The sequence below is a fragment of the Monomorium pharaonis genome, chromosome 5 (assembly GCF_013373865.1).
Source record: "Monomorium pharaonis isolate MP-MQ-018 chromosome 5, ASM1337386v2, whole genome shotgun sequence".
Classification (NCBI taxonomy): domain Eukaryota; kingdom Metazoa; phylum Arthropoda; class Insecta; order Hymenoptera; family Formicidae; genus Monomorium; species Monomorium pharaonis.
In genome coordinates, this window is record NC_050471.1 from 74,039 (window position 1) to 94,806 (window position 20,768).

A 20,768-nucleotide genomic window follows, 5' to 3' on the forward strand; every position below is an offset into this window, starting at 1 on the left:
TGGTCCAATTCTAATGCAAGAGATCTTATTTTATTCCAAATTTTACGAGGATTGCTGCTATGGGTTTGGTTCTTCGAAATACAGGATTTTTCAAAAATTATCTATATATGGTCCGATTTTTTTCGGGGATGGCGAATTAGTAACGAACAAGCGTTTGTCTGTATAACCGCAAACAACATCGTCATTTGTAGCTCGAATCTCTTGCAAATTGTCTCATTTTATTCCAAATTTAACGAGTAAGGCTGCCATGGGATTGGATTTTCCATATACAAGGTGTTTCATTTAAGGACTTACATTTCTTAAAGTTACGCCAAACATTTATAAAACAACCTGTATATGGAAATAAATAAATAAATAATCAATGTAAAAAAGTGTCATTTACATATACAGGGTTTTTCAAAAAGTTATATATATAAGTTTAGTTGTCTGTATGTCTGTATGTCTACGATAATTTTTGTCATTTGATGTCCAAACCACATGTAACTGTAACGAGTTATTTGTCAAAATCGATAACTTGTAACTGTAACTAGTTACTTTTACAAAGTAACTTTCCCAACCCTGCTTTTTTTAAAAATGTTTGAAATATCACCAAAGTTGAATAACACGATTTTATATTATTTTTTGATAAATTTCCGATTAGATCGGACCTCCAATTTTTTTAAAATTATGAGTACTCTTACGTATTCTGGCGCGCTAATTACAAATATAATAGTGAAAATTAACGAAAGTTTGATTTTCATGACAAAAACCATAAAAAAATAATAAAAATTATGATTTTTTTTCATTTCCTGAAATATTCGGAATTTTAAAAAATATTTCCAAACAAAATATTTCCGTTGTATTCCCACAAAAGTTGTAGATCTCATCAAAATATACATTTTATGTACCATTGATTTTTGCCATAAAGATAATAAATTATAAACCCCTAGTCAATAAAGGATTTAAGCTTTGCTTAAAGCTTACATCTTCATTGTAGACAAAGTGTATTATATAGTACTCATGTGTTTATATTATATAGTTTTAGCTTTATGGAAGAACAGAGCAAAAACATATTTTTATTAAATTATTCCGCGTGTTATTTCGCATATATAAAAATCAGTAAAAAAACTGTAAATTTATATTTATTTATAAAATTATTATTTAACTACACGTTTTATCTTTCTGACATCTATTAAACTGATCTATAACAAATACGTATTTATGAGCATCAAGTGTTCATGGATCATCACGAAGTATTAGGTTAGGTTAGGTTAGGTTAAGTTAGGTTAGATTGTGTACGATCTTCGAAGTCAAACAATGTCGACAGTGGTTCACAGTTGGATGGGCGACCGTCTTTCTGATCGCAGAAATTAAGCAATGCCAGATGTGACTATGGTGTGGGTAGTACCGTGCTTGTTGAGAAACAACATAGATTAAATTTTTTCTTACATTATAATTATGTTATTTCAACATTTTCACAATGTTATTTTTACATTTTCGCAATGTTAAAAAAATATAAATGCAATATTATTTACAACAACATTGCAAATATTATTTCAACATTACCGAAACCTCCAAATTGAAGCCAAAGTTCGTTCATAATGATGTATACAACGTTAAAAACTACATACTTGGAAACGTTACTATGCCAGTGAATAACATTATAATAACGTTGCAGCAATAATTTTTTGCTTACTGAGAATAATGTACAGCTGGTGTTTGTATAGCACGAAAAACTTGACCACGTAAATTCCAAAAGGTAACCACGAGTAACAGCTATGATTTTTCTCAGACTTGAATATTCGTCAGTTTAAAAAAAAATATCTTAATATGATACAGTGAATTCTTTTAATATAAAATAATTTTATATTAAGAATATAAATGTGAAAAGAATACATTTTCAAATAAAACCTTATTTATTATAATTATGTAAATCTAACAAATCATAAGCAGTTTTCATCAATAAAATATATGAAATAAATAAAATAAAAAATAATAGAAAATAAAAACTTTAGATTTTGGCAAAAAAATTTACTTATACTAAAAATTATCCTTCCCAATAAAAAATGCACAAAAACTTGTCTAGATTTTCCATATTGTACTTCATATTAAGAACTTTCTAGTATCTCATGTTAGAATTTACACAAATCATATATAAAAGTTGAAATTATGCGTTTAAAATATCTAAATCTTAATAATCACATACTAATATACAATAATTATACTTGATATTAGTATCATGTTAAAATTAATATCAAGCCCGATTGCTATTAAATTATATTATTTACAGATCTTTAAGAAGCACATTGAAAAATTTTGCTAAGTGACAGAAACAAAATTTGTATACATATGGTCGTACACATGCGCTACGCGGCTGCTATTTACATAAGATTTCACGGTTATCAGTTGCATGCAATTATCACTAGAATGAGACAGTAACATTAATTTTTTTTAAACTGTTCACGTTTGTAAAATAATTTTGGGTGTCTCATATTAAATACATGTCTGATTCTTATTCTACTAATGTGAGCCAAGTAATTTTTACTATAATTCATTTTCAATAAAAGTAAATCTTACCAAAACGCATGTTAAAGATTTATTAGCTATTAATCCGCAAACTGAAAAGCATTCCGTACCATTTTTTTATAATTTGTTCATAATTTTCCAGAAATCTATTTTATGTAAAACATGAAAATTGTAATTTACAAAACGAAACAACTTACCCGGCTTCCTGCGGGAACTCCAAAGCACAGGAGGATGCGCAGATGCAGCGACGGAAGCGGCGGGATTACCGCCGGAGGCAGCCAGCTTGACTGCGTTCAACAAACCTGCAAATTAATCGACAAACATTTTAAGCTTTCTTTTAGCTTTTTCTCGTGCGCAAATTGTTTTTACCAAAACTTATCCAATTTTCAAAAATCATGCTTTTAAAACAAAAAAAAAGAAACGAAAAGCCACGTGATAACAATTATCGCGTCATACATTAGAATACCTTTCCATTTAACGCATTAATGCTAGATTTGTGTATCAAAATATATCAAAGGTGACACTAAAGTATTTGAAAAAAGTGCAACGTTAAATTTCAAGCATCAAATAACCATTCCAGTCCTTAGTCATTACTTAGATTAAGAGTTATATCATTTTCTTTTGTTAAATATACATACAGTAAATCATATTTCAATTGTTAATTGTAATCAAACAACATCTTACAGTCAGATTTTACTTTCTAGAAATCACTCTAGCAATTTCTTCGCACAAAATAAATATTTTACGGCTATTTTAGGTTTCAATATCAAAAGTCTACCTTTAAATTTACTTGTCTGTGAAAAAATTTGCATTAAAAAAAGATAAGCAAAATGTCTTTTGCTTATAATAGTACAATATGTAACAAGAGTGTAAAGTCGATCTCTTAAGCACAAGTACAGAAGACCATTTCGCCCGTGTTGCACCGTATTTTTTATTACCTGTGCGTTAATGTGTAGTCTCTCGAGTGTTTTGTCCTCGCTAATTGACAAGTTAGTCACAAGATTAGGATTAGGTTAGGTTAGGTTAGGTTAGGTTAGGTTAGGTTAGGTTAGGTTAGGTTAGGTTCACAAAAGTGACGAAGCATCGATAATTCTGCAAGTTACCATATGTGTCGCAAGATGACGTGCATACGAGTATGAAAATGATCAAACGTACTGAAAAAGTTATGCTGGAATACTTATCGCCAAAAAAAACTTTAACAAAGAATAATATTTTTATTACACGTACGTCCAAAGTGGTCCTTTTTTCGTGTCACTTTTTTGTGAATAAAGTCGTAAATTTTAGCACTTTAACATTTTTGCACAGTTCTTGTTCTCTAATAGATGGCGTGAATTATGGCGAAAAACATTCCAGCACAACTTTTTCAACACGTTTGATCATTTCAATACTCGCATGTGTACAATTTTGTGACACAAATATGGTGATTCCTGTAAAATTAATCAACGCTTTGTCGCTTTCACAAACCTAACCTAACCTTGGCTAACTTGTCAATTTACGAAAATTTAAAACAAAAATAGGGTATGCAATACAAGCGTAATAGTCTTTTGTGTACGAAAGCGGTACACAAAGTAAACGCACGTAAGCGACTTTACGCTCTTGTTAAATAATGTACTATTTGGTACCGTAAATGTTTAAACATAATTGAGAAAAAACAAAAAAAAGAAAAACAATTGTTTATACTTTTAATTACTTTATTAACTCAAGATAAAAATATAAATAAGAATATTTAAAGAAATGGTACATTGAAAAAATAGTCTTGCTAACCCACGCTCGACGAAGGTGGAGTTCTTAGAAGACCCCAAAGATAAATTGCAATGTTTTTATGCAATAAACGTCAAAATTTGCAAACAAGGATTTTAACAATCGCTGAATTAGATTTGAAATCGATTTCAAATCTAATGTCGAAAATGCAAAATTCGAAATGGCGGATTCAAAATGACAGACCTAAAATATTCATATATAAACGTAAAATCAAAATCTTCTAAGGATTTTTGGAGTTGCTGATTACGAATTTGATGTCAAAAATGCAAAATTAAAAATGGCGGACCTAAAGTATTCATATAAACGTAGAATCACAAAATGTAAAAATTTTATACAAAAACATTTTTCTAAGGATTTCTACGTTTATATATGGATACTTCAGGTCTGCCATTTTGGATCCGCCATTTTTAATTTTGTATTGTTGGCATCAAATTCGTAATCAGCAATCCCAAAAACCCTTAAAAAAATGTTTTTGTGTAAAATTTGTTATTATGATTCTACGTTTATATATGGATATTAGGTCCGCCATTATGAATCCGTTGTTTTAAATTTTGCATTTTCAACGTTTCAGATTTGAAATCAACGATTCTTAAAACCCTTCTATGCAAATTTTGACGTTAATTGCATAAAAACTGTCCAATTTATAGATGTTTATCGTTGATTACTTTAGAGGACTCCACTCCGTCAACGACGTGATAAAATAGATCTCCGTCAAACGAGGATTAAACTAATTGAAAATGTGATAAGTTCAACCAAAATTCTGACAGGTTCAATCAAAATCTACTTGAACATATCACATTTCTAATTAGTTTAACAAGACTTTTTTCAATGTAGAACTATTATTTCAAATAGCATAGGTTTTATTACTCTCCTTTCTCTCTTTTTCCAATCATTTGTCAGATAATATATAATTTAATAATAAACGTAATAATCTATTCCTAGCAAACTCAGAACATAGCAGCAACATTGCGGCAATGTTATAACATTGTAGCAACATCACAGCAATATTACAACATGTTCTGTGTTTGCTGGGTTAAATGTTACTTATAAATAAATTAACGTTTCCACAATTCATTTTTACTTTCAACCACATTGATCATAGCTTTCACCGACTATGATGCTAGAAGTTGAAAAAATTGAATATCTTTTTGTAAACGGTGGCATTGAAATGTATTTTCCCAGGTTCAATCCCTGCCTGAAATGTTATTCCTTTGCAACAGAATTGTATACAATACAAAAATCATAAAGAATTTCTGTTATTTGCATCTTGTAACTTCTCGCTTTATTTTTAATGATTGTTCATTGTTGTGTGATTTTTCAATTAAATTATTGAGATTTAAAAAAAAGATCATTTTTAATCATTTTGACTTTCATCGCTTGTTACTCATGAACAGATTAACGTATAGCTCTCCACAAAAAAGCAATAGAAAGCTGAAAGTTTTCACTTTCAAATGCTTATTGATAAGTTAGGAGAAGCGCATAGGCAAATTTAATACAAAATTCCACAAAACATTATTGAAAAGTGCATAAACATGAGAACATTTACAAGCAGTAATTGATCAAAGAACAACCACTCAAAATAAAGAGAGAAGATGCAAATAACAGCAATTCTCTGATTTTTTCACGCGAGATGCAGCTCGGCAAAGTAGCATTAAAAATTTTCATTTTAACGGGTCAAGCTTCATCATTGTGCCACGTTGGTAAGAGTCATCGGTAGAACTCATACGGAAGTAAAAACTTGCATTAGAATTTTAAGTATCTAAAAATTAGCGGAACTGAGAAATTTTAGGTTCTACTTAACTTCAATTTCTGGAACTATTTAAATGGAATTCTTTTTCAAACTTATGGAGAAATTTAGAACTCGTCAAAATCATTCAATTCTATACTTCTCAAAAAAATAGAAAACACTTTTCGTATACCAAAAATTTGGGCTACCTTCCAACCGCTGAAACTCAATAAAAAATTATCATAAAAAAACGAAATTCGAAAAGCGTTTTAAAGCTTAAAACTTCTTCTTTTAAACGTTTTTTTGGCAATTTTAGTTATCTTTTTTCCTACAGAAATGGCACAATAATGAAACTTGATCTGTTAAAATAAAAAATTTTAATGCAACTTTGCTGCATCTGGCGTAAAAAAAAATCATGAAAAATTTCTATTACTTGCATCTTGTAGCGGAATCTTTTCCCTTTATTTTAAATGTGCAGCAAAGTCGCATTAAAAATTGTCATTTTAATGGATCAAGCTTCATCATTGTGCCATTTTTGTTGAAAAAAGCTAACTAAAATTGCCAAAAAGAAGTTTCAAGCTTTAAAATTCTTTTTGAATTTTGTTTCCACGATAATTGTTTGCTGAGTTTCAGCGGTTTGAAAATAGCTTAAATTTTATATATATAAAGTGTTCCCTTTTTTTAGTATTATACAAAAAAACTAATTTTTCAAAAAATTAAAGCACCGTGAAATTATAGCCCCTTTATTTCTCAAATCATGTTTACATCACTTTAAACGATAGTACTTGGAACTCTTGTGACAAAATTCTAATAATTTTTTCGAACTTTAAAAAAATATGACCAACAGTGTAAAATATAATAAAAAATTCTCTCAGTATACAATTACTCAAAGATTAAGAATGTCTACAAGGCAGAATATCTACAAGCAGAAGAGGAGCAAAAAAATAATTTGTAATGCGATAAGACGCAACATGTTAAGAAAGTTGATCCAACAGTGTGTTAAAATTAAGAAAGAACATCGCTGTCCCAAAAAATCTGTGTTAAAGAAAGAACCATTATCGATAATTCATTAAAACGAGTACAACATAAAGTAATACAACTCTTCGGTATTAAGTTTCATTGTGATAAAACGACGCAATTATCCGCACAGCAATTTTGCATCACAGATTTTATACGCGTGTGTGTTTTATCGGGCAAATTGATAATTATCTATGGCATACACACATATTAAAATTCAATTAAGTGACGCAGTATAAAAAAAGAAATATATATCGATCTCATAAATCACTTACAAGTTTGGAATACAAAGATTGTCACAACATTGCCAAGTAAGCTAAAGACTATTCAAAATCATTAATAGTATCTTTGCTTTTAATAAGCTGTCATGTTCACACTTGCGATCTGTGTCTTATGTAAAATGACGTTAATGAGCAGTCGAAAGAGGAAATAACGAGGAGAAAAAATACAATTCGCAATTACAATTGTCTAAGGTTGTTTCGCGACAATCGTGGTTTCCAACACAAGACGCATTTGTCACACTCACAAAATCCATCCGGTAGTTCCTCAAATTCTGAACTAGATGAAATAGTACAACTGCAGGAAAACGAATATGACAACTTCCCTGTCACGATTCACCGAGTAACGATCCTGTCATCCATCGATTGCAGCCATTCTAAACGAAACGGAAAGACACAGAGAGAATTGTAGCTCGCGACGTATTCAAAGATTTGCTTTAGAATCGGAGGAAAACCACATAAAATCATTGCTTGTAAGAGTCACAGGTGAATTAACCTTGGGTCATCTGATAATAACAAGGCACATGAAAACGATATGCGTGCTTTGATACAATTTCTCATGCAATTCTACATCCTTATTATATATTCTTCGATCAATATCGGTCTTGCCCATTAAGATAACGTTTTGACGATAATTAGCTAATACAATCGTTATTCGCGCACGTGTATTAAATTTCTGATCTCATCGATCTAATAACCGCATCATACTACTCTGTTCTCGCTTAAAACGCTATTTTTGGTATCATTTTAGAACGGTTAATCATTCCAATTACATAAAAAAATAAAGCGATATGAAATGATCTTGGACTGACTTCGCTGTCATCTATACATGCTTTCATGCTAAATTTACGCAATATATTTTCTTTCTGTTACATTATTATAATATCTCGTTATTAATACTTCATCAAATACTTCACCAAATTTTCGACAAATATCTCTCAGCATTCTTTTATTTGCTATTCACATTTGTTCGTATTCGTTGTCATTGTCAACAAATAACGAGAATTAAGGAAAAGATGGCTTTTTAAAGAAAGAAAACATTTTGCTTGGTGAATGTTCTTTAATTTATTGCCAAGCAATTTCTGGATTATTCGAATTTCAAAGTATCTTTATGAAGAGCATGCACGCGAAAATTGATTATATATGCGATTATATATGCCAAAAATATTAATCCAATTATATGTGCGATATTTTAATGATTTAATGTTACAATACAGTGTGCGCGTCCAGTCCTAAATGAGTATTGCATATTTTATTAAAAACCTGTGTCTTATACTTAATCTCATATAGTATAAAACTAGATGATATTTAGATTTCGTTATTAATAAGCGTTATTTTAACTACATACATACACACACATATATATATACATATATATATATATATATATATATATATATATGAATTAATATTAATATTATACTAATAAAAATTAAAAAGTTAAATTTATTTATATATATTGAAAAAAATAATTATCTTTATATATAAATTTAAATAAATCAACACTTTGTCCTTATTTTATTTTAAATTGTATTTATTATGAATGACACACATAAACAATACAAATTAACAATATAATAAATATAAATTAATCTCTTGGAAAACTAATCACCTATTAACTGGTTGCTTCTGAGCAAATTCAATAAGGGGGAAACCTACCCCTTTACATAAGGAGGAAATTAAAGCGGTAGTTTAGTAAGTCATATTTGGGAATTTTTTTACGTAAGACAAGAGATTCAAACTTCTTAAAAATTTAATGGTCGTTTTAGCCCTTTTTGAAGATATAGAAAATAATTTTTTTGTTACAAAATAATAAAATTAAAATAAATTTATTTATTTATATAATTATATAATAATGCCTCAGCGCTAGAGTTACTTCTTTGTATATACTCTGGCACATCTAAATCTGATCGGAAACAAAAAACAAAAAAAAATTTAATTTGCACTTTTATCCTAAATAAACAAAAAAAAAGAAAAAATGAAAAAACAAAAATTCTGTGAGACTTAAAAAAAGAATGTAATTTTCGTGAAAAAATTCCATGTTTTTTATACAAAAACAAATTGTTTAAACAAATTTTTTATCAATTATTTTGGTTCATCGACGATGGTTTGACATTATGTAACTAAATAACTTTTGGGAAAAGTTAATCGGTCAGATATTTTTTCTCAATCGTGTACACAAATTAGACAAACCACGTTTTCGGGAAAACGCGTTTAAAGATTTCGGTGCAAAAAAGTCATAGTTATTTGGAACAGTGACCTGAGGCTAAATCTGCTATACCAGCAGTGCTATAGAGTAGCCCCTCTTCTTGCTCTTCTTCTTATTCATATTTGTTTTGAAAACATTTACCAAGTCGACACTAGAGAAAGAGGCGAAGCATCGCCAAAACCGTTACCGTGTGCGCGCATACCTGCGTGACACGCTCTTATTTAAAATACTATATCTACATAAAAATTACGAATTTCAGTCTAAAACTTTAGTATCATTTTTTCTAAGAATATTACTATCGATTTATAAAAAAAAATCATAAAAATTTGACACTTTAATGTAAGTTCTCCCCATAACAAAACAAGTTAATAGTGTAACATTCTCGTATGGATATGTACAAGCATGACTACGTTTACACATCACCTTTAAATAGATTTAATAATTACCGTAGTAAGCGGACCAATCGCAGCCGGTCTTTAAAAAAGTAAAACGATTATGATTGGTCTGTTTACGAACTACAGTAGTTATTAAAGAGAGAAACTCATGTAAAATAAATTTTTTTTGAAAAATTTTTTTATTCTCTACACTCGATAGAAAAATATCTCAGAAATATGATAAAACAAATCTGAACTCTTTTTCAATATTATTTTGTACGAATTGTGAAACGCTTTTAACGCTCGGAGGGAGTGGTACTCAATGACCACGTCCATCAATTGGATAATTTAAAATACAATGTTCTAATTGATGGATACAAGAGAAAAACTCTAGCAGCAATCACCTGTGAATGGCTGTAATCATTTGCAACATGGTCAAATGGGACGTTCCCCTCGGAGAGCACAAGTGCATGTCGGACACTTGGCCTTTCGGTTCTTTCGCAATAATACTTCGGAAAAATAACTTGGGTATAAATAACAATTATAAGAAACCAGATGTTTGAATTTTTGTTACACACAGTAAAGGGAAAGAGAAAGTATGTATACATATGTGTGAGTGTAACAGTCTTCTTTTAAATAAATGGCATCTCCTCAGTTAGTATGCATCCAAATAAACCAGTTGCTTCGTAAACGCCCCGAATAGTAAAAATAAATCGTAATGAGTCGTATTAATATTATAATTGAACAGCGATGTGAAGATTTCGCCGACGCCGTCGATCAGCATCGCATAAAGAGACAAGAGCGCCGTAGCCTTGAAAGCTCTAAAGATGCTCGGACAGCTCGTAAAGAAGAAAAAGCGGTTTTATTGGAGCAGTTTGTAGAATAGAAAGGTGTTCTATGAATCTGGTATCGCTGATTAATAAAAAATGGTAGTAAGTTTTAATAAAATACGTTTTTCTTATGATTTTTGTTTCGAAAACTTTAAATGTGTTTTTCTCAAAACGCAAAATTTTACGCACCGGGACGTGTAGCTCAAAAAGTTGACCACCAATATTGGACATATATATTCTTTAACTTTTTCTCCACAACATAAACCTTCGTTTGTTTATTATTAATTTTTAAACAAGTTTTTTGCGATAGTTTATAAAAAATATCGATCTTTCTTTTAATTGATGCTATTTTTCAATTTTATAATCTTTTTTATAAATTTAGGTTCATAGTGAATTTTTTGAATTTTTAACTTCGGATTATTTTCGCGGCTTCTGGTTTCTCAGCGATTTTTAGAGGAGCCATCTTCGAGCCGCCATTACACGAACAATTTACAATATTTTTTATTTAAAAAATGTAATAGATTAAATAGTTAAAAAACATACTCCAAGTTCCAAAACAATAGATTCATTTCTTTTCTTTAAAAGGTTTTTTTATTTAGGCAATTTTTACGAGTAAGTTTTTCCCCTTAAACCTGATTAAGGGTAACGTGTAAAGTCCATATTTTATTGCTTGAAATACTACGGAATCTCAACAAACAGTCAATATTGGTTTTTATGTTACATCTTATGCTTACAGTTGCGGAAATTCATGTGCTATAGCTTTAACCCATTTCCATCCAATTGTCCATTTTTGGACACTAGCGTATCTTGGATACACCTCACAAGAGAGAAATCCCATAAATACATTTCTAATTGTAAAAGAAGTTGCTCTTTCCATTTTTGACATTAGTTTTAACGCACAATCCCCAGAAAAATTAATATGGCAGCTCCAATGAAAGTGAAAGTAGACCAACTGTTTTCTCAATATTGCAATCGTAATTCTTGACAGAATTTTTTTTTCTTAGTCTGAAAACCGGAAATGATTATTAATTTCTATTGTGTTTTACACGATAATCAGTTTATATTCAGATTTCCCTCTCGGCCCCGATTTGAGGTAGATTTGCATGTCTAAATTAAGGGATGGAGTATTAGAAAAAATAACAAAATTGTTCCGTTTTTATTTTCGAGGTTTTCGAAGCTGGTCGTTTTGAAAAAAATTCTGTCAACAAGAATTACAATTGCAATATTGAGAAAACAGTCGATTTATTTTCACTCCCATTAGAGCCATCATATTAATTTTTTGGAGGGTTGTGCGTTAAAACTAATGTCAGAAATGGAAAGAGCAACACTTTTTATCTCTAGAAATGTATTTATGGAATTTCTTTCTCGTGAGGTGTGATCAAGATACACAAGTGTCCAAAAATAGACAATTGGGCGGAAATGGGTTAAGGGCCATCACACGCTTTCCGTAAACCGTAACAATAAGGTTTCGACCAATCACGTGCTTGATTAAGTCAATTACGGTTACGGTCATCCAATCCAATGGTGCAACCGCTCACTGAGCGGCTAAGGGTGCGTTCGGGGAGATGCTATTAGCGCTATCAGCATCAGTTTATCCTTGTTCTACTTTTAATGAGTAATGAAGATGAACTGATGCTGGTAGCGCTAATAGCGTCTCCCCGAACGCACCCTAAATAGCAATTAAAAGTGATTTGTTGGACCCAAAGGTAAGAACCAATCATCTTCAATTGCTACTTAGCCGCTCAGTGAGCGGCTGCGCTACTGGATGTATCCGTTGTGTCGAAACCTTATTGTTACGTATTAGGCCGGATCTACAATAGGTGTAGTAAGCTCTTAACCTCCTGTTCTAAGCTCTAAAGTGTGACGTAATTCCGGTCAGAAGTTGTTTGCCGCGCTGCTTAAAGCTTTAATCTCTAAACTTTATACGAGCTGGCCAGATCCCAGCTCTTAAAGCTTAGAACTTAAAGCTTTTTATTAATATAACCTTTCAGCCAATAAAGTAAAGTCGCAATGGATAATATATCAATTTTTGAACAATATAAACTAACAAATATACAATCTATAAATTGTTGTTGTTTTCTCTGATTTTTATTAGTCTTATGTTTTACGATTCAGGCACATTGTATACGGTCATGTTACAAGAACATGCATTAAAGGTTACGGCTTAAAGCAAGTTTAAAACTTAGAGTAAAAAGTTAAAGCTTACTACACCTATTGTAGATTCGGCCTTACGGAGTGTGTAACCAGCTTTAGGGCCGCCGCACAGCTTCTGCAACGAAATGCATAATGCATAAAAAAATTAACCAATCAGAGGTCTTTATTTCTATCCTGGAGAAGGAAATAGACGACTCTGATTGATTGATTCTCTTATGCGTCATGCATTATGCGTTATGCAAAAGCATATGCGGCGGCTCTTAGGTATAAGGCCTCCCGCACATACTTTTTCATAACGCATAACGTATGTACATAAGCAAATTGATTGGTCCATAAGCAAAGTGCATAAGAAATTCAACCAATCGAATTTCTTATGCATTTATGTTATGCGTTATGCAAAAATCTGTGTAAAGGCCCATATCCACACAAATTTGCATAAGCGCATAAGCATATGTATAAGAAATTCGATTGGTCTATTTTCTTATGCAAGTGCTTATGGACCAATCAAATTTCTTATGCATATGCGCTTATGCAAGTTTGTATACATATATCTTTACTTTACACTATTAGGGTTATTATATGCGTTCCGTTTCAACGCATGATGCGCATAATGCATTGTTCATCCTTGTTTAACGTTTGACAAACAACAAGGATGAACGATGCATCATGCGTATTATGCGTGAAACGGAACGCACCCTAGGTTAGATATTGTACATACACTGTATATTGTATTCCATTTAATTGTGACAAATTGTGTTCAAGTATCGGCAACCTGTGTCAATTTGTGTCTTTTAAAAAGAAAAAGCTAATACTTATTTGTTATTACCTTTCCTAATTTATTTTTATTCACAGACAATAATGATGTCATCGAACATCTGGTAATATTCTAGGGTTTTGTCATCATAAAACTTTGTGAACAATATTTAAATATAGTTGGAAAATGCACTTGTAGCGCAAAATCGAACTTTACCGTGAATATTTCAATAACTATTGATTCTGGTGACCCTATGTTATTTGTTGCCAACAAGAGTAGTACAAGTAGTAAAACGGTAAAAGTTGCTCCAGCGCGAAAATTCATCTATTCCGGGCGGCGTCTTTCGCTGAACCAATAAGGACATAGAGTTTATGGTTCGTACATAATCACATAATTTGTAAAATAAATTATGTGATATTCTAAGGTATTAGCACCTCATAGAACTTCATTTTTGAGCGCATAACAAAATACATAATTAATATTTTTTGTAGTATGTTATTTTTCCGCAAATTTTGCATAATATGACTGTATTTTTATCACATCATAATTTTAACAGTTTAATCGCAGTTGACCAATATGCATTCAAATTAAAAAAATTTATTTTAAGAGATCCTAAAGCTAATTACCAACATTTTTACTTAAAAAACATCTTTAAATTGGTTTTACAAAATTCTAAATTCTTTTATGTAATTAAAGTACGTAAAAAATGAAGAGAGCAAAAGACAACTTCATGTCATTAACAAAATTTTTTGTTTAATTATCAAATGTCAATTTTTTTTTAATAAAATTTACTTTCTTCATCTTTGTGCAAACTCTAATTGTGTAAAAAAATTTTTATATGAAACCAATTTAAAGATATTTTATAATAAAAAATATGTGCTTCTTAAAAAAGAATATATTTCTTTCTAGATTTTTAATCTTAGTTCTAATTGCACAATATTGTTCTTATACGTTTCTAACCCGCGCATATTCCACTTTGTACATAAATATTGTAAAATCTTTGCATTAAACAAATATTTTCATTTTGCAACAACTTTACATACAAGATTTTTTACTTTTTTGTTTTTAATATTAAATCAATCCTTGCGGATTTAATTTTTGTACATACTTTAATTCTGTAAAAGAATTTTTCAATTCCATAATAAAATCTATTAAAATATTAGTTTATTTATAAAATGTGAGTAAAACAGACGGCTTTAGAATTTCCTTCAAATATTTTAATAAAAATAGCTTTAATTTTAAATTATTATGGGAGAAACCTAACAAAATGTTACTTAAAAGCCTAAAGAATGTTTTGTATAATTGAGATAAGACAGTCCTTTTAACAAAGCCTATGTTTATTGTCATTGCTTTTTTTAAAAGCTTACGTAAACGAGCTTATAAACGAGCTATATAAACATAACATTACTTTCTTTATGTAAAGATCTGACACAAATAAAATTTTAAACTTTGTAAAAATTCTAATGAAAACTCTGTATCTATATCTTTATTTTTTCAGTTTAGATATTACATCGCCCGTGTTACACCTCACAAGAAATATTTTCAATTTATGTTTATATTCCCCATTGATAAAATTTTCTAATTCAAGTTGTAAGACTGTTCTATGTATATTCGAATTCAATTTTTTAAAACTCTTTTTATTTAAGCTGTCTATGCATAAATTGTTATATCTGTATTCTTATTTTTTATTTTCCTCGGTGTATACTTACTAAACGTCGCTTCCGCTAGATAATGGTTTGACATTTTCAAAAATTATAGTATTTAAAATATATGCTAATAAATAAGATTATACTAAAATGCAACTTATTTTAAACTGCACAATTTTACATAATTTCAACAAAATTTTCTACATAACCCAACATTTTTTAATGGCATAAATTCTACCTCCTTAGATATGACATAGTAAATTTCGTAGAAATGATAAGTGCAGAATGTCATTAATTAATTTAAAATAATAATATTACATCTTAACTTTTCGCAAATTATATGGAATCAAATACCCCAGCAGTTTTAAAACTACCATATTTTGTTCAAAATATACGCAAGTAATTTAAAAACAGTTTCAATTTTTAGTTAGTTACTAGTTTAGTTAGTTATAACCAACTAGTTTAGTTGGTGTTATTAACAAATTTTTATGTTTATGCTATAATAAATCATAAAATTAAAATTAACTCCACATGGTTTAGGGCGTGACTATTATTCACCTGGTTCGCGGAAGGTTAAGTAACGTCAAAATGACGATAGCTCACTACATGGGTGGACAACAGTGATAAACTCCGTCCAGTATCCGCAGATAAGCGTTATCGCACTCAAATCGCGAATGAATCCTTACCCAGGCATTAAGCTTCGTCTAATTAAGCACAATGCAAAAAGATTTGTTTCTTTTTCCTTTTGCATCGTTCGCGTCCTCTGCCTTTTGCATCGTTCTATCTTCGCCTTTTCCTACTTTGTTCAATCGTACACATCTCGTTTCAAGAAGCAAAAAAGTCCGATACATCGAAAGAGAATAGCAAACACGAAAATTCGAACGAGTAACTCTCGATTTTGTTTATCAAGATAGACTCAGAGACGTGCAGAATCAGAGACGCGATTTGATAGATAAATACCGAAATCGATATTCGTAATTGAATCTTATTTTAAGACTGCCTTAAGCAATATTTTAAGATCCTAACGATTCTATAATTGGTAACATCTTAAGACAATACAATAAAGTTCAAATTTAAAAATCAACAATGAATATTGCCTCAAGACATAATGAATGCAGGGTTATTTATCGGCACGAAATAATCAGTCAGATACATATGCAGCATATATTACATTGCGTATAACCTTGCCTTGCAACAATATTGCGCATGTCGCGCTCACGCAGCCCAATGCATCGCGGCACCTCGCTTCGCTTCACCTCACTTCATTGTTTCGCCTATATATACAACACGATGCTCCGCACAAACGATATCTACGATACTTCATAATGCATTTTTCTAAAATAAAAACTTACACGAAAGTGACATAATCGATTCTCTAATTTTCAAATTTGGATATGTTAAAATGTATAAAATAAGAAAAAAAGATTCACGTTTTTTTTTTTATTTCACTTTAGTATGTCTCGTGCGTATTAATTAAAGCACTTTTGAAAAACTTAGTTAATTTTACTTTTCAAGCAAATATCATTAAAACTATAAAAAAGACAAAAAATTGTTAAATAAAAATAAAGTAGTACTTTTAAAAATACTTCATAATAACAATTTTTTTAATTGTTGTATTATTTTATATTTATTAAATAAAAATTAACAAATTTTTACTCTCATTAAATTATTATAAAGTACTTATGTAAAAAATTTGTTCAACACATATCTTGCACTATGTACATTTTGACAAGAAATGCTGCTCATGCGATTCTGAGCAACAAGACGTGTTATTTCTACTTCTTGACGTGTAAAGCGTTTCCTTCGAATACCATGCGTGCTTATATATACGAATTCGATTTTATATACGAATGGGACCCCCCCCCCTTTAACAGTATACTCTTCTATTGCGTCCTTGAGTCACACAAGTATTCTTAAATGACCGACGTATTTCGGATACTCGATGGCGCACGACGAATAAAAAAAATATACTTAACTTGATCATCAAACTTTAAAGCATTTCAAGCTGTGCTTGAATCAAAGAAATCGTAAATAATGTATCGTCGTATCTCAATGACGCCAACTAAATAAAATTGTAACAAACGTGTTTTTTCACAAAAATCATCGACTCCATACGAATAAATAAATATATAATTCTTACATACATAAATAAATATATATATAATTCTTAAATATAATGAAAGATTTCAAGTATGTTAACACTTTGCTTTAAAAATATGAAGGCTTATCTTTTAGGACTATACGTTTTTTTCAATAAAATCTGGATCTAAAAATAAGCGCGTACTTACATTAATTCGTTCCCTTTTTTGTCTCCCTATTTTTTTTTTTCTTTATGCATAGCACTTTTACCATTTTTTTATTAACTGTATTAAAATATTTACTGCTATATACTTTATTACTTGTTTCGCACTTGAAGAAATACTTTTCTAAGATGACTAATAAATACCTAGTAATCTTTTTTTTCTTGTAGTGTTTTGTCACGTTACATATCGCAATTTTGCGATATCAAAGACTGCGTTCCATTTCGCGCATGATGCGCATAATGCATTATTCATCCTCGTTTAACGTTAGACAAACAGCAAAGATGAACAATGTACCATGCGTATCATGCGCGAAACAGAACGTTGCCAAAGTATCGGAGTCATCGGTTATAACGCGCAACTGCGACGTGCCACGATATGCCGAATGTACCTACCTTTTACAAGATGAAAACGATAGTAGTAACGGAGACCGGAGGTCGCGCTTCGTGATCGGTATGTTTCCGTGCGGCTTTGCGTGAGCCGAGATTCCAATGAGGATTCTTCCTTCTCTGTTCTTTCTTTTTTTCCTTTGCATACACGTGATGTCGCGAAGATGCTCGCACGATACACCAGTATCACCGAGAAATGATGGAATGCACGAATTTTCGAAGCGACTCCGATGTAGCGCGTTGACCGGCGTGAACTCAATCGAGGGCAAAGGGAGTAAAAAAAAAAGGCGAAGGCGTCGTCGACACCTGTCGTCAGCACGTCGCGTTGTAACGTTGCGTGGCACGGCGTGACGCAGCGCAACGAAACACTTACAACCAGCTTTCCCGGTGGACTGCCCACACTGGGTTACACCGGCTGATAATCGACTCATTGACTGACCGGACTATTCTATCAAGAACCAGGGCTCGGAAATTCTTATGAAGAGACTGTTGCACAATAGTAGTGATCAGATTGTACCTAAAGAGTGCGCTGAGATCACAATATATTTATAAGGGGAGATTCACTGATCTGAATATGTGGACAGCTGTTACCACTATAGACATAAGGTGCGTTCGGGAAGACGCTATTAGCGCTACCAGCATCAGTCCATCTTCATTACTCATTAAAAGTAGAACAAGGATAAACTGATGCTGATAGCGCTAATAGCGTCTCTCCGAATGCACCCATAGGTTGTGTTTCAAAATTGCTGTCAGTTGGTTTGTTCGCGTCGCCATGCCCCGACATGCTCCAACTCACTCCAACGCATTCTAATAGGTTGGCGTCATCGGAATCAACGTATTGGAGTGCGTTGGGGTGAATAGGAGCATGTTGGGGCATGTGACGCGAACAGACCTAGTACACTTTGCTTATAGACCAATCAATTTGCTTATGTACATACGTTATGCGTTAGTCCGGATCTACAATAGTATAGTAAGACTTAAGCCATAAGGAATTAACCAATTATATTCGATTATTCTTCTCATATTTGACTATAATTTGTCAATTTCTTATGGCATAAGGCTTACTACACTATTGTAGATCCGGCCTTATGCAAAAGTATGTGCGGGGGCCTTAAGGCCCTCACACATGAATTGATATAACCGTAACAGTAAGAGCCACCGCACAAGCTTTTTCGTAACACGTTACGTTACGTTAAGTGCTCCATAAACCTAAGTTTGTACTTAAAATTAAACTTACATCAACGCACAAAGAAACTTTTAACGTAAGTTCTTAAGTTCTTACGTTAAGGATTTCTTTGTGCGTTGATTTAAGTTAAATTTTAAGTACAACTTAGGTTCATATGGAGTACTTAACGTAACGTAACGCGTTATGGAAGAGTTTGTGCGGTGGCCCTAAGGTTTCGACCAATCACGTACTTGAATTAGCCGGTTACGGCAGGTTACGGTTATGGTCGCCCAATCCGACGCGTCAAAACCTTACGTTATGGTTATGTCAATTCATGTGTGAGGGCTTTTAAAGGGCCATCTACAATGGAGTGTTTTAGCCGTAACAGCACTAAAACTACGGCAATGCTGTCTAGAATAAAAACGACGTAGCAATAACATACAAGCCGGCCATCAAAGAAAGGCGACCAAAAACTAATCCCGAATGCCCCAACGCTCATCGTAAGCACGTAATAAATTGGCTCAATGTCTGCTGTAGGCTGTAAACAGTAAAGCAATACGAAGTGGAGACATTTTCTACGACTACTGCTACGGTCTACGACTCTCCATTGTAGATGGCCCTTAACCGTAACCTGCCGTAACCGGCTGAATCAAGTGATTGGTCAAAATCTTAGGCCTGGTCTACAATGGATGTCGTAAGTCGTATCGTAAGAAATTTAACCAATCATGCTCGCTTTTCTTCTCTCTTTCTTCTCTAAGATCAACTATGATTGACTAGATTTCTTACGACACGACTTACAACATCCATTGTAGACTAGGCCTTACTCTGTTATGGTTATGTCAATTCGTGTGTGAAGGCCCTAAAGTCTTGTGTCTACGATCCGAGAACTTGGTCCAAGTTGGATGTCAAATATAAAAGTTACTAGAAAATTATTTGCTCACAATCAGTCTATGGCTGCATTCGGAAACATCACCTGAATGCTCTCGGGTATTATTCTATCCTTGTTGTTCATTCTATGTGAAACAAAGATAGAATGATACCAGAGAGCACTCGAGTGACATTTCCGAACGCAGCCTAAATATATTGGCCACGTTCAGCAGACACAACTGGGGCCCAATTCTTGAAGTCATTCGCAAGAGAAACGTATACGCAAATACTCGCTCTAACAGAAAGTTGTAAGTTTATTGGTTAATAGCCATACGATAGCCAATAAATTTCTAACTTTTCTGTAAGAACAGAATTTGCGAATACGTTTCTCTTGCGAATAAATTCAAGAATCGAGCCCCTGTTGAGCGAACGCTCAGCGATTCTTTAATATGATTGATTAGATCTAAAAGTATTAACCAATCATATTAAAGAATCACTGAGCGCTCACTCAACAGTTGTGTCTGCCGAACGCGACCAATAGCAGCATGTCGGGGCATGTAACACGAACAGACTCAAATGGTCGTTCTTTCTAGCTGCACTGTTGCACCGGTGCAATAAGTTAAAGTAAGACAAGTATATTTTTTCTCATTTGGTCTGTTCTTTCTATCTACACTGTTGCACTGGTGCAATAAGTTAGAATGAGAAAAAATATACTTGTCTTACTTTAACTTATTGCACCGGTGCACAGTGCAGCTAGAAAGAACAGACCAATTCTAACTTATTGCACCAGTGC

At 31.9% G+C, this 20,768-nt stretch overlaps 1 protein-coding gene across 3 annotated transcripts in view; it reads right to left on the reverse strand.

The window, feature by feature from the left end:
* The window catches only part of LOC105836858 (dual 3',5'-cyclic-AMP and -GMP phosphodiesterase 11), a 54,937-nt gene extending 36,588 nt beyond the window's left edge, over positions 1-18,349 (reverse strand). Inside the window, exons 1-2 of one of the 3 annotated variants that reach the window (XM_036286582.1) lie at positions 17,950-18,349; positions 2,703-2,807 (exon numbers count right to left, since the gene is read on the reverse strand). The gene's annotated coding sequence lies outside the window, so the exon portion shown is untranslated. Of the gene's footprint in view, positions 1-2,702; positions 2,808-7,535; positions 7,617-17,949 lie in introns of those variants that run through there. The other 2 variants (XM_036286581.1, XM_036286583.1) reach the window with 2 other exon arrangements.
* Between the last annotated feature and the right edge of the window lie 2,419 nt (positions 18,350-20,768).